The following is a 10,392-nucleotide window of genomic DNA, read 5'->3' on the forward strand; positions in this document are numbered from 1 at the left end:
GCGGGAGACAGTGAGACCCAAGAGCTGAAGTCTAAAGGCATTAATTAGGTCAGCAGGGAGGAATTTATCTATATTACTTAGAGACTCACCAGCAGCAGTGGCAGCAGCAGACCTGGGTGGAGACAGATGCAGCAACCAAGGAGTTAAAGCAAGGGAGAGAGCCTCCAGCAAAATCTCCGAAAACAAAAGCAACATCTGCATTTCAGCTACAGTGACCTCCCAACCAGGGAAGGAGCTGAATGGTGAGTAGCCGGTAAGCGTTTCCAGATAATAGTCCAGAAAACAAAGGCATGGAAAGGAACCTCAGCCCCATGGAATACACATCCTGTGCCATGTGGGAAACGCTGGACGATCACCTGTGCAGGAAGTGTCACCAGCCAATGCAGCTCGAGCTAAGGTTTCAGAGCTTGAGCAGTGGCTAGAGTCACTACAGGGCTTCTGCGAAGCAGGGAGCTTTGTGGATAGCATGTTTCTGGAGGTGGTCACCCCGCAGCCTGAAAATGTGCTGGCAGAGAGGGAGTGGATGACTGCCAGAAGGACAAGGCGCATTAGCCAGTCAGGACAGGGTTCCCATGAGTATATCTCATTCTCTAACTGTATTCAGTTCTAAATACAGGTGAGAGTGATGGTTCCTCTGGGGAGTGCAGGCAGAGCCAAGTCCGCGGCACCATGGGTGGCTCAGCTGCACTGAGTGGAAGGATATAGTTGTAGGGGATTTTGCAGTGAGAGGAAAAGACAGGTGCTTCTGCAGCTGCAGCCATGACTCCAGGATAGTATGTTGCCTCCCTATTGCCAGGATCAAGGATGTCACTGAGTGACTGCAGGATATTGTGAGGGGGGAGGGTTAATAGCCAAAGGTTCATATCGGCACCAATGACATATAGGCAGAGTTTAGGGAGGTAGGAAAGAAATTGAAAAGCAGGACCTCAAAGTTAGTAATCTCCAGATTACTCCTGGTGCCACGTGCCAGTGAGTACAGAAATAAGAAGATAGAGCTGATGAACATGTGCCTAGAGAGATGGTGCAGGAAGGAGGGCTTTAGATTCCTGAGGCATTGGGACTACTTCTGGAGCAGGTGAGACTTCACAAGCTGGACGAGTTGCACTTCAACAGGGCCAGGACTAATATCCTCGCAGGGTGTTTTGCGAGTGCTGTTGGGGAGGGTTTAAACTAGCTTGGCAGGGGGATGAGAACTTGAAAGTAGATCCAAAAGGGAGAGAAGAAAAGTTGGAAATGGATGGCAGAGAATTAGTAAGTGTGTTTGGAAGGCAAAGGAAATAAAGACTATAAAATAAACAACAAGCGAGTTTAGCAGTGCTAAATAGTATGTATTTCAATGTAAGAAGTCTAGAAACAAGGCAGATGAACTGAGAGCACAGGTTGACAAGGGAGTATAATATAATAACTATTACTGGGACATGGCTGAAAGAACGCAGGAACTGCAGCTCAACATTCCTGGCTACAGAGTTTTCAGACGAGATAGAGAGAGGAGTAAAAAAGAGGGGAGGGTCGCAGTATTGATTAAAGAAACTATTATAGCTGTGGGGAGGGATTATATGGTAGAAGGACCATCACATGAGGCCATATATGAGTTGAACTGAAGAAAAAAAGGGGCAATCACACTACTGGAAGTGTACTATGGACCCCCAAACAGTCAGAGGGAGACGGAAGTGCAAATATGTAGCCGAATCCGAGGAATGCAAAAAAAACAGGGCAGTGATAGTGGGGGATTTCAACTACCCTAATATCAACTGGGATAGAATTGGTGTGAAAAACACAGAGGGAGAAAAATTCTTAAAATGCATTCAGGAGAACTTGTTTAGCCAGTACATAGCAAGCCCAACAAGAGAAGGGGCAGTTCTGGACTTAGTTTTAGGCAATGAAGTTGGGCAGTTGGAAGCACTTGGTGGGGAGCACTTTGGTGGAAGTGATTATAATTCAGTTAGTTTTAAGTTAGCTATGGAAAAGGACAAAGATAGACTGGGAATAAAAGTTTTCAATTGTGGAAAAGCTAATTCTACTAAACTGAGATGTGATTTAGCTAAGGTGGACTGGAAACAGCTACTTGAAGGTAAATCAGTGCTAGATCAGTTGGAGGCATTTAAGGAAGAGACAATGAGAGTTCAGAGCAAGCATGTCCCCTTAAAGATAAAGGGTGGGACTGACAAATCCAGAGTCTCCTGAATGTCAAGGGACTGAAAGGAGAGGATAAAGGAAGAAAGGGAAGCTTATGACAGATACCGAAGGCTCAATACTGCAGAAAACCTAGAGAAGTATAAAAAGCGTCGGGGTGAAATTAAAAAGGAAATTAGGAAAGCAAAAAGAGGGCATGAAAAAATAAAATCAAAGAAATCCAAAGATTTTTTATAAATACATTAAGAGCAAGAGGATAACTACAGAAAGAGTAGGGCCTGTTAGGAACCATAAGGGTAACCTGTGTGTGGAGGTAAAGGATGTTGATATGGTTCTTAATGAATACTTTGCATCTGTTTTCACAAAAGAGAGGGGCAATACAAACAGAGGAGAGGTGTGAAATATTAGATGAAATTAGGGAGAGAGGAAGTATTGAAGGGTTTAACATCTTTGAAATTAGATAATTCCCCAGGCCCAGACAAATTATATCCCAGACTGTTCAGGGAAGAATAGAAGAAATAGCCAACTCTTAGCACCAGTTACCAATCCTCTCTGGCTACAGAGAACTGGAGGACAGCTAAAGTTGTACCATTGTTTAAAAGGGGAGAAAGGGATAGACCAGGTAATTACAGGCCATCCTGCCTAACCTCAGTGGTGGGAAAATTATTGGAAAAAATTCTGAGGGACAGGATAAACCTTCATTTAGAAAGACACAGATTAATCAGACAGTCAGCATGGATTTGTTAAGGGAAGATGTTACGACCAGGTGAGGAAGGGGTCTCAGACTCCCCTCTCACCCCTTTCCCGGTTTGGCCGTAACAGGGTTTAACTTTTAAAACATAGTGTTTTTATCTTCATCTCGGTGAGTCCTTGCTCACTGCTCTCTAATTCTAATTGTGAAGGAATCAATCAGACAGGATTTCTCAGGTTTGAATAAGAAAGGTGCAAGTTTATAAACCTTAACACTCTACCTCAGTTAAAACTACTAAAAATATGCAATGCAACCATGCTAGCATGCATACACGATAACCACACACACAAATAGATACAGTGGAGGAGAAAGAATTAAAGAGGGAAAGTTTGAAGTGGTAGATGGAATTCAGTTACTGTTTTTTTCAGTCTTGCTGTGAAGTATTTGATTGAAGTTAAGTCTTGCAGTTCTCGTTGGGGCCCAGTGCACACTTTCAAACTTGTTTCGCTGGTGCAAGAAGGCTTTTCTTTTGTGAGGCTTAAGTTACTTCCGTGGGTCCCTGGAACCTTGCGTGAGAGAGAGAGACCTTCCTTCTCTTTAGCCTTCAAAATTGCAGTCTGCCTCAAAACTTTACTGTGATGCACAATTCAATCAATTCCCAAGTTGGCCAGCAGGTTAGTCATGTGACCAGCTCTTTGTTTGTTGTTGATTGTTCAAAGCTCACTAGACACACTCAGTGTGTGTTGGGTTGGGTTGCGGGGTAGTGTGCTGGCTCTTACACAAACAATGACACTCAATGTCTTTTACTATTGACAAAACCCATCTGGCTAATTGAATCAGGAAGCACTCCCGTTGTCTCTCTATTCAACTGTCTCTCAGAATGCAAATGTGCAGCCATGTTTTCATCCATTGCCCTGTGGTCCTTTTAAAAAAGTTATGTTCAATGTCCAGTAAACATTCAAATAGTCCTCCATATGATGAAATTAATATGTTTCGATTTGGCAAGTGTGGTTTCCGTCACAGCTCCACCTCTCGTCGAATGAAATGCGACATTAGGGGAGCATTTCATTATAAATTAGAAGGAAGAGAAAGTACATGAAAACACACATGCATTTCTCTCATTCATTCTCATTCAGAAATCTTAAAATTGTTCCAATCTGTCTTTCCTTTGCAGCAGTGCTGCTTTGGACTGCCCCTTATACCATTGTATATTAAGCAACCAGTCCTCAACATTTTTTAAGCCATGTTTCCATCATTGTCACTACATCATATTCCCATACTGCGATTTGTGCTTGTAGCTCACCAACTTTATTCACCACTTTGTGCCTGTACATACATGCATTGTAATCCTGTTCATTCATTCCTCATAGCCCTTTTCAGTCTGTTCCTATCTAATATGGATCTACTCCCTTCTCTAATACTGTCCAACACTGTCACAGTATGCACCTTATTCCTCTTTTCTCCTTCCATATGCTGGTGCCCATCCCCCTACCAATTTAATTTAAACCCTCCTCAACCACAATAGTGAACCTCCTTGCGAGGATATTGGTCCCAGTCCTGTTGAGGTGCAACTCATCCCTTTTGAATAAGTGCCTCCTGCTCCAGAATTGGTCCCAGTGCCCCAAACATCTGAAGTCCTCCCTCCTGCACCATGCTTCACGCCACACATTGATCCTCCCTATCTTCCTACTTCTACTCTTGCTAGTACATGGCACTGGGAGTAATCCAGAGATTACTACTTTTGAGGTCCTATTCTTTAACATCCTGCCAAGCTCCTGGAAATCCAACCATAGGACCTCAATACCTGCCTTTGCTATGTCGTTGATACCAACATGTACCACACCTTCTGGCTCACTCCCTTTCCCCTGCAGAATATCCTGCACCCTCTCCAAGATGCCCTTTACCCCAGCACCGGGGAGGCAACACACTCATGCGGGACTCACGATGGTGGTTACAGAAATGCCTATCTGTCCCCCTGACTATGGAATCTCCAATAACAACTTCACTAATACACTTTGCTGCTCCTTCTTGTACAGTCCTTTGTTCATTGGTGCCATGGTCTGGACTGCACTCCTTTAGGGTATCTTCACTCCCAGCAGTCTCCAATGCTGAGTGGCACACACCCCGACAACTCCTGCAGTTCCTGCCTCTTCCTGGTCTTCAGGATGGCCACGCTCCTAGTATCCTGAATGCTTACTGGCTGTCAGGTGACCAACTCCTGGAAAGTATGATCCACAAAACTCTCCTGCTCCCTGATGCTCCACAGTAACACCAGCTGCCCCTCAAGCTCAGAAATCCTAAGCTTGAGCTGAAGCAGCTGGAGACACTTCCTCCACACGCAGTCCCCCAAGACACATGAAGAATCCTGGAGTTCCCACATGGCGCAGGAATTCCAAGCAACAGGTTGAGCTGCCCATCCATGTTGTAAAAAAAACTATTCCCTCTTTTAGAATCTATAGGGTACTTTGTTTAAACAATTAATTTTAATTAATGCCTCTAGACCTGCTCTGTGCTACTGCTCTTATTTATTCACTCACTGTTATACTCACCCTGATTGAGGTTACTAATTTCCCAGCTGCTAGTTTGAAAGACTGCCCTAGTTTAGAGAAATAAAAAGGGAAACACTCACCAACCAATTACTTACCTGCTTTCCTGTGAAATCACACTTTGATTTTTTTTTCTTTTGAACGCTGTTAGTCCGCTCTGAACCCTCCCCGGAGCTCTTTTATCCTCCCCACCAGTCCCACTGTGCTCTTGCCCTCCTGGGTCACTCTTTTATCCTCCCCACCAATCTCACATGGTTCTACTGTCTGGGTCCACTCTTTTATCCTCCCCACTGGTCTTGCTGTGCTCTCACTTTATGGGGCTGCTCTTTTATTCTCCCCGCTGGTCTCGCTGCGCTCCCACTCTCGGTGGCCACTCTTACATCCTCCCTGCTAATCTCACTGTGCTCTCGATCTCGATGGCCACTTTGTTATCCTCCCCGCCATCTTGCTGTGCTCACGCTCTCGGGGAATATTCTTTTATCCTCCCCATCGATCTCGCTGGGGAAGGCTAACAAAGCAAGGGAATACACATAAATGGTAGGATACTGACAAGTATAGAGGAACAGAGGAACCTTGGAGTGCATGTCCACAGACCCCTAAAGGTAGCTGAACAGGTAGATAAGGTGATCAAGAAAACATATGGGATACTTGCCTTTATTAGCAGAGGCAGAGAAGAGCAGGGACGTTATGCTGGAATTGCATCTAACACTGGTTAGGTCACAACTAGAGAACTGCATGCAGTTCTGGTCACCACACTGTAAGAAAGATGTGCTTATGCTAGAGAGGGTAGAGAGGAGATTTACGAGGATGTTTCCTGGACTGGAGAATTTTAGTTAGGAGGAAAGATTGGATAGGCTAGGGGTGTTTTCTTTGGAACAGAGGAAGCTGAGGGGAGACCTAATTCAAGTGTACAAAATTATGAGGGATCTAGATAGAGTGAATAGGAAAGCCCTATTCCTTTTGGTTGAGAGGTCCATAATGAGTGGGTATAGATTAAAATATAAACATATGAATTAGGCGCAGGAGTAGGCCACTCGGCCTCTCCAGCCTGTTCTGCCATTCAACAAGATCATGGCCGATCTGATTGTAACGTCAACTCCACATTCCCGCCTAACCCCAATAACCTTTCACCCCCTGGCTTATCAAAAAGCTATCTACCTCTGCCTTAAAAATATTCAAAGACTCTGCTTCCACTGCCTTTTGGGGAAACAATTTCCAAAAAATCAATACACTCAGAGAAAAAATTTCTCCTCCTCTCTGTCTAAAATGGGAAACCCCTTATTTTTAAACAGTGACCCCTAGTTCTAGATTTTCTCACAAGAGGAAACATCCTTTCCACATCCACCCTGTCAAGACCACTCAGAATCTTATATGTTTCAATCAAGTCGTCTCCTACTCTTCTAAACATCAGTGGCTTCAAGCCTCATAAGACAACCTGCCCATTCCAGACATTAGTCTAGTAAATTATCTCTGAACTGCTTCCAACGCATTTACATCCTTCCTTAAATAAGGAGACCAATACTGTACACGTTACTCCAGATGTGGTCTCATCAATGCCCTGTATAACTGAAACATAACCTCCCTACTTTTGTATTCAATTTCCCTCACAATAAACGATAACATTCTATTAGCTTTCCTAATTACTTGCTGTACCTGCTTACTAACCTTTTGCAATTCATGCACTTGGACACCCAAATCCCTCTGCAGCTCAGAGCTCTGCAATCTCTCACCATTTACATAATATGCTTCTTTTTTATTCATCCTGCCAAAATGGACAGTTGCACATTTTCCAAGATTATACGCCATTTGCCCAGATCTTTGACCACTCACTTAACCTATCGCTGTTCCTTTGTACCCTCCTTATGTCCTCTTCACAACTTACTTTCCTACCTATCCTTGTGCCATCAGCAAATTTAGCAACGATAGCTTTGGTCCCTTCATCCAAGTCATTTATATAAATTGTAAAAAGTTGAGGCCCCAGCATTGATCCCTGTGACACACCACTCGTTACATCTTGCTAACCAGAAAATTACCCATTTATGCCTACTCTCTGTTTCCTGTTAGCTAGCCAATCTTCTATCCATGCCAAAATGTTACCCCCCACACCATGAGATTTTATTTTCCACAATAACCTTTGATGTGGCACCTTACCAAATGCCTTCTGGAAATCTAAGCACAATACATCCACTGGTTCTCCTTTATCCACAGCACATGTTAAGGGCACTAGGTAAGAGGTTTAAAGGGGATTTGAGAGGAGGTTTTTCACCCAGAGGTTGGTGGAAATCTGGAACTCACTGTCTGAAAGGGTGATAGAGGCAGAAACTTTCACAATATTTAAAAAGTACTTAGATATCTACTTGAAATGCCATAACCTACAAGGCCATGGACCAAGAGCTGGCAAGTGGTATTAGACTGGATGGCTACTTGTTGGCCAGTGAGGACACGATGGGCCTAATGGCTGTAACTTTTTATGATATTTAAAATTTTTATGATTCAGAAGCCGCCTGCTCAATGGTCACTCGAGTTGTCCCGTGGCAGATGTTGTATTTCTCCTCTGCATCTGTGCTTGGGTTCCGTAAAGGCATCAGTCGCCATGTCTTCAGTAGCTCTTGTCACCCAGTATCCATCCTTGAAGGTGGACGGGAAGCCTGAAAAGGTCAAGTACCTGGGACTGCCTTAGTATGAAGGCATCATGGCAGCCTCTCAGGAACCTTGCACAGACCTGACAGATCCATTTCCAGTGATCACAGACCAGTTGTACATTGAGTGAGTGGAAGACCTTCCTATTGATGAAGGCTGCTGGCTGGCCGGTGGGAACCTTGATGGCCACATGCGTGCAGCCAATGACACCCTGCACCTGGGGAATCCAGCGATGGCCCCGAACCTGACTGTCCGGATTGGTGCGAAAGCACACATATTGACTGGCCCTCTTGAAGGTGGTGTTCTTCATCATCTTGATGCAGCGATGAGCCGCAGGCTGGGAGATCCTACAGATATCTCCAGAGGATTCTGAGGCATAGAAATTCAGTGTCACGGTGACCTTCAGTGTTATAGGTTCACACCACTTCCCAAAGGGCTCAACTCGTCCTCCATCATGGCGCATAGCTCAGTGACTGCCTCCCTGGAGAGGCACAGTCTACGGCGATACTACTGCTCCAACACTTGCAGGAAGTTGAGCCACTGACAGACCCTCTCTGGTGGGTAACGTCTTCTACAAACAAGTGGATGGTTGCATCTCCCTCTGTGTCCTCCTTGTCCATGTCCCCCTGAGACTCATGCTCCTGATGCCCCTCTGGTTGCTGCTGTTCTCTTGCCTGTGACTGCAGCTCCCACCCTCTCTGATGCTCCTCCTCACTGGAGGTCTCAAAGTCTGAGTGAATGAGGCCCATAGGAAATAGCTGCACTGAGTACTCTGGGCCTCCCACCCACCACCACCACCCCACCCCCGCTCTGTACATACAAGTGCCAAGTTGAAGAGGGCACTCAAGCGCTATGCCCCAACTGTGCGAGGCAAGTTTGTCCCTGCTCCCGATTGCTACTTCCACTGCCCACTCAGTTCCACCCACCCTGCCAAGCCATGCTACCGTTTGCAACAGCTGTCAGCTGCAGCTTACACTGAGCTCCCACTAATCCACTGCCTCGATATAGCTGGCGAGGCTCTGAAGCTACATTGTTCCCATGTTCCTGAAAAAGAATTAGAAGAATCTGGTAAAATCACAGTTAATTGCCTCTTTAACAGGCTTAATTACCTTGCTGCCCCATTCTAATGTGACCTCTTCCCGCCCTCGGTAACATTCAGTTGCATTGTTAGGGTGGCAAGTTTCCCTTCCGATGCCTTTCACTGCAATATTAATGCTTCTCCCCCCTCCTAGCCAATCTCCAATGGGCTGGTAAATTCCAGTCCTTTGTCAAGATCTTCCAGGAGTGTTGCAAAGAGACTGGGTTCCAGGTTCGCTGTGTCCCAGCCTCAGCTCTTGATTTTTGGTCAGGCCTGAGTTCTGGTACATGCCCAATTTTCCAGGATCTGGTTTCAGATTCAATTTAAAGTAGTAGAATGGACAACACAGGGCCTATAAGTATCTTAGCTTCTTACAGTACATGACCATCCTTCACCGTGGTAATCAAAGAAACTCTCACTTAAAAAAATTAACGACGGATGCAAGAATTTCAAGGAAGTTAATGTCAATTCAAAAATCCACTTACAGTGTATGATTTCCAAAGCTTCAATAGAACTTTTTGTACTTATATGTAGTTTTGTGGGAAGCATTAAAGTGGCAATCTAAAATGGGCTTGTGGTTTCTGTTTTGTGTTTTCTGGCATGAACTCGAATGGCCAAATGGCCTCTTTTTGTGCTGTAATGACTCTATGATAACTAATTAAAATAAAGCAAACAAACCCACTTTAGAAGTGTTTAACCTTCACACTGAAGTTAAGTATATTGTCAAAGCCTAATATGGTTATTGAGCTTCCACAATCAAATCGCGCTGAAAAACTACAATGGTCAATTATAGCACAAGTATTTGATTTATGTTTGTACCCCTGTACAATGTGGTTGAATAAATCAAAGAGACAAAACATATGGTTCTATGGTTTGAGCTTTAACCTGTCCGTTAGATTCACATCAGCCTGAAGCATGAATGATATAATCTGCAGGTAATGATCCCAGAATTCTTTGACTTCAAAGAGTTCAAAATGCTAATGGCCCATGAGAATTCACAAGTGTTACAATGGAGGAAAGCAGTGGCATAAAACCAGCACAGAGTCCAGAGATAGTATCAGAGCTGTAAATTGTAGCACTTTTAATTACAGTATGTGCATTCAGCCAAAAAATTAGGCATATCCCACTTGCTTCCTTTGCAGCTACATTTTCTGCAGTGGCTCTTGAATGTCAAAGGCAGTATGTTTAGTAACTGTGCAATGAATCTGGCTACTTCTGCATTTCTCAGGCTGATGTTACTTCTAACATGGCAGAAATGATTTTCAAAACAACACATAAGTGATCAGAAATAAAAACAAGAAATG

The sequence above is a fragment of the Heterodontus francisci genome, chromosome 3, assembly GCF_036365525.1.
Source record: "Heterodontus francisci isolate sHetFra1 chromosome 3, sHetFra1.hap1, whole genome shotgun sequence".
NCBI lineage: Eukaryota > Metazoa > Chordata > Chondrichthyes > Heterodontiformes > Heterodontidae > Heterodontus > Heterodontus francisci.